Source organism: Tigriopus californicus, chromosome 6, assembly GCF_007210705.1.
Source record: "Tigriopus californicus strain San Diego chromosome 6, Tcal_SD_v2.1, whole genome shotgun sequence".
Classification (NCBI taxonomy): domain Eukaryota; kingdom Metazoa; phylum Arthropoda; class Copepoda; order Harpacticoida; family Harpacticidae; genus Tigriopus; species Tigriopus californicus.
In genome coordinates this window covers 8,161,911-8,166,832 of record NC_081445.1, presented here as the reverse complement: position 1 = coordinate 8,166,832, position 4,922 = coordinate 8,161,911, and the positions used below count along the sequence as shown (strand labels likewise).

At 39.8% G+C, this 4,922-nt stretch overlaps 1 non-coding gene across 1 annotated transcript; it reads left to right on the top strand.

Moving 5' to 3' along the window:
* Positions 1-1,783: 1,783 nt before the first annotated feature.
* Positions 1,784-1,897, top strand: LOC131882858 (U5 spliceosomal RNA). The gene has a single exon (XR_009373544.1). It is a non-coding gene; the product is annotated as a U5 spliceosomal RNA (small nuclear RNA).
* The last annotated feature ends 3,025 nt before the right edge of the window (positions 1,898-4,922 follow it).

Below are 4,922 nucleotides of genomic sequence, written 5' to 3'. Positions count from 1 at the left end.
CAGCGTCGGGGGCGTGTTCGTTACCGCATCGGAAAAAGGATCCTATTACCTCAGACTTTGGTTTTGAGGGGAACTTCGATTTGCTTCCCTTACACCTAGAAAGTAGGGCTGCTGAAATCTCATGCTTTTCAGCGAGTGTTTTTTTTGGACACTACTAGCCAAATCGTATGCATATGCAATCTTACAGAATTCATTTCCGTTAGGATTTTAGTGCGGTAGAAACTCTTCTCTAAGCCGTTTAATTCGGATGTTCCAGTACTGATTCGAAGCATTTATAGATCATCAATGCTCAGTGATTCCAATTCAGCCTCATTACCTTGTAGCTGTAGTCAAAGATAACAATCTTCGAACGGTTCGGATTTATGTTGCTCGCACCGAAAGAAGTTGTAGGCCGGGAAATCAAAGAAAGTTTTCCTTCGGAAGATTCAGGCACCTCCTTTATCCACATATCGGTGTAGAATCATCGATCTCTTAATGACTGGAACTGCTGCAACTTGAGTTTTAATGAAGCTTTGAGGTAACCCTGTTGCTCTTCAAGTATAAATGCACTCATTTGATTTGAAGACTAGTACAAATGACAACCCTCGTACAATGCACGGAATTCCGCCAGGTTTGTCGTCGCCTATAACCTTTTGGGACGTAATGCTTCAATGATCCGATTTGGGCGGTGAGTTGAAATGAATGGTTAAAGTTGGATTCTTCAATGATCAGCTTACTTACCCCTCTTGTCTCATCAGTGGGACGACTGCCACAGTGGTTCAAAAGCCTTTTTGAAGTCTAACAGAAATAGCCAAAGAAATCTTGTCAACTTTTAGCCATATGAGCGTTAAATTTGAGCCAGAATTCAATAAATAAATCACGTCCAAATTACTTGTGATGTTTTTGCAAGGTAGAAGACTGTTAAGATGGATTTGCTCATTTTTCTTCATACTTGATAAAGCTTTTTTGTCCAGGTGGTGAGCCGGGTGAGCCGGGTGAGCCGGGTGAGCCGGGTGAAACGGGTGAAACGGGTGAAACGGGTGAAACGAGAGGAGAGACGACCGTATCCAAGAATCCAGTTAGCTCGGGTTAAGTCACTATTTGAAGGGCATGCTTTCATTCATCGTGGAGCTTATACTCTTTATCAAAGAATCAAATTCAGTTGATGATGTGCATTGAAGAATTTCTGCGTCTTCTAACTCTCCTGGGGTAAGGTAATTCTTTTTCCCGAGATCCTTGTGAAAAGATGGAGGTGTAACAATTTTTTATGGAGGCACCTTGTTTACAATTATCACTTCATTGGAGCATAGATTTGAGTGTGCCTGCCTTCTTTGTTGGTCTGATTTGCACCTTCTGTTACACTTTTGACCTATTTTGGACCTTTTTTGCACCTTTTTGTCTCTTAAAAGGCTCTGCTTCTTTGCACTTTTTACCCCTCCTTGGTAATGACAACGTTCTTGTATTCATAATGGTTGGGATTTTGTTTGTTATAGCTTTGGAGTATTTTTCCTTTCCTTTGCGCCAGAGGGTAATAAGTCGTTGACTAAGAAGCTAAAGGGATGAAACGGCGCAGAATATCCACACTTTGGGACTCTCTACAGAAGTTATCATAAGAAAATATGTATTTGGAAGAAAACGAAATATTTGGATGGTGAATAATTGGGTCACCAAACATGCGACGAAAATACTGCAACAATTGATCCACCTTCTGTTGAGCGGTTCATTTCATTTTCAATACTTACTCATCACCAAGGTTAAGATTGAACGGCGAATAGTTATCCTTTTGTGTTCTGATGGAGGAGTGACTCAAATTTTCCGTACAACACGTACAAATCTTTCGCCTTTTACTAAAGATTTCCGTGTATGGGAGATATCTCTTGAGAACTCCACGATTTTTCTGAGAGCTTCTTTGAAGCTTGTTACTCATCATTTTCTCCTTGGATTGGCGATGACTCATTGGTTTGAAGATTAAGATATTGTTGAAGTTTTAATTCCAAAGATGCTTACAGGCAGTCAGCCTTGCTATTCTGCAAGCGGACCATTTTTCATCTGATTTGAGGAAAAAAAGAGGGCGTAACACTCTTTCCACGATCTAAATTCCGCTAAGGTTGCGGTCTCCATTGTTTGAACGAGTCATTAGGTCACGTAAAGGCATCAAAATTTAATCAACGTCGAACAATATACTTGCCAAAGAGGTTTCCGACCGATAAAGTTCAGGGAGTTAAAGTGAGGAAGCTCTCCTCATTTTTTCGCGAGAAGTTCGGAGCTTCTCCTCAAAGTATGTAGCTTGCTCCTTATAAGCATCTGCATGCGATGGATTTGTTGGGAGATTAGACAAAAAATATTTCGCCCAAGTGATCGACCAGATAAAATGTCCTTGGTACTCTTGGTGGCATGATTATGCGCTTGGAACAACGGACTTACTAATGGATATTGGATCGGGCATTGGAGTTCAAAGTTAGAGGAAGAAACGGTGATTTTGTTAAACTTGTAGACATAAGCAGAGAAATTTCCCCCGAAGTATCACTTAAAATCACTCTAATGGAGGTTGGGTCATGTTCGCCATGCCAACTGTGCCATGTTCGATTTTCAAGTGTTTATTTCAAAGAGGACAGCATACAATCTCGTGGATAGAGATGGTCAATAACCACATAGATTAATTATCATACAGGTGGCTGGGAGAGGCTAACCCTTATGTCCTAAGCAACTCTTTTAGATATTTATATTTTCCATCTTTAATTTTCATTGTGCCTCTTGATTTTTTTGTGTAACTTTCAATTATTTGGTGTGCCACTTTCACGTTTGGTGTCCTTCAAACCCTTTTCTGCGTGCTTGGTTTGAGTGCAATACCCTTTTTTCTTTTGGTGTGCCATTTTTTTCACTTCATGTGTCCATTGTCACTCCTTTGTAGACTGACTTTCATGTGCTACTTTCTACATCTGGTGTGTCTCTTTCTACATTTGGTCACGGACTTTTAGAAATATGGACTGCGAACGAGCTTGCCAGCAAATCGGCAAGCACTGGAAAACACTTTGGATAACATTACCTTCCTAAGAGTTAGTAAGTTAGTAAGATATCTGCACATAGAAATAATTTTTATTTAATCAAGTCACTTGAGCAGCACGCTTCACAGTATGAATCTGAATTTTGGAGTAAGATGTTAGTCAAGGTGGAAGCTGCAGAGTAGTCAGAAAGTCAGTATAGAATCAATCAACAGAATATTTCTTACAACCAAAACGTATTTTTGGTCGTATTTCTTACAACCAGAAAGCCTGTAGAGATTGAAAAAGTTCCTTTTAGGGACATCCAATCATGCTCTTCTGTTGAGTGATCCAGGGTAGTACTGACAAACAGGCTGAACCCAAAGAATCATTTTTAGGACCAAAACTCATTGTCCCTGTCTAATATGGGCACCTCCAATCCTCTTCTAGTGATTGATCCTGGGTCCCTAATGTGTTGTTGAATGAATGTCATCTGCCTTTCTCTTTCTTGATTTGGTTTGTCTAGCTCCTTTAGTCTCTTTGCAATTCATTGTTGTCTTTAGCTCTGGAACATAGTTGCCAAAATAACCTGTGGTTTTATTTTAGGTATTGTGTTGGGCAGAGGCATTTCTTTGACAAACGTATTTAATAAAATGTCTTGGTATAAGCAATGACCACGTAATGAGAGGTTTATTGAGGGCAACTTTGTTAATATTGGTGAACTATGCACTGGTTTCAATGATATNCTTCTTATCAATGACTCCTTTTCTCCCTCAACTTTATCCGTGCATTCAACTTCGGGAACAATTTCCACTTTCTTTTTCCCGATTGAAGTTGAGTCTTCTACAATTGGGGTAGTCGTAGATTCTGGAGCCTTTCTCTTGGGATATGTAACATATTGTTCATCGCCGACGGCCATCTTTGACGAGTGAACCAATATCCTCTGGTTCACAACGTGCAAGTGGGGGCTTCCTCATATATGGGGTAGTCTCATCAGTCATGATCTGGACTGGATCGGGGATCATGGGTTCAGTATCGTCTGTGAATCTAGTCCCCGGATTTGGTCCTGTTTTCTTAGGCCTTGGACAATTGAGGCCTATGTGGCCCATTTCGCCACACGTATAACATCGCTCGGGCTGATCGCGATGCAGAATCCAAATCTTGCGGTCTTGAACGGTCACAAATTCCCGGATGGACTTCCACTAAGACTTTTTTATTTCCGTTCCATACTTGATCCAAGATACCTCCAATAAATATTTATTAGGTAAATACCATGCAGACAAGACATGCTTTTATCTGACCTCTTTAGGATATCTATCAATCGAAATGTAAAACTCGCAATGCCTTGTGAACAGACATTGATCGTCATGATGTCGTTGCTTTCAATGATGCAAGTCGAAACTTGGAGAACTCAAATTTTATTATTCTTTTGTAGCAACAAAGCAACGCAATCGTTTGATACGTCAGGAAAAGGTACCTGTTAAACGATGGATAAAATGGAAATCCTGTTTCATATTTATTTCATCATCTCATTCATGCCCTACAACTAAAAGCTGCCATACATACCCCCAACGTCATAGAAATAAAGATAGCCGAAGGGTAAATTGTAACATACTCAACAAATTCATTATAGGTGTTTTTCATTCTTTTCTAAAATTTCACTATTTGACAATATCTTTAAAGATTGCATCAACATGCTACATTTTGAGTTGGAATGTGATTGTGATTGTTAAGTCAAGGTGGAAGCTGCAGAGTAGTCAGAAAGTCAGTATAGAATCAATCAACAGAATATTTCTTACAACCAAAACGTATTTTTGGTCGTATTTCTTACAACCAGAAAGCCTGTAGAGATTGAGAAAGTTCCTTTTAGGGACATCCAATCATGCTCTTCTGTTGAGTGATCCAGGGTAGTACTGACAAACAGGCTGAACCCAAAGAATCATTTTTAGGACCAAAACTCAT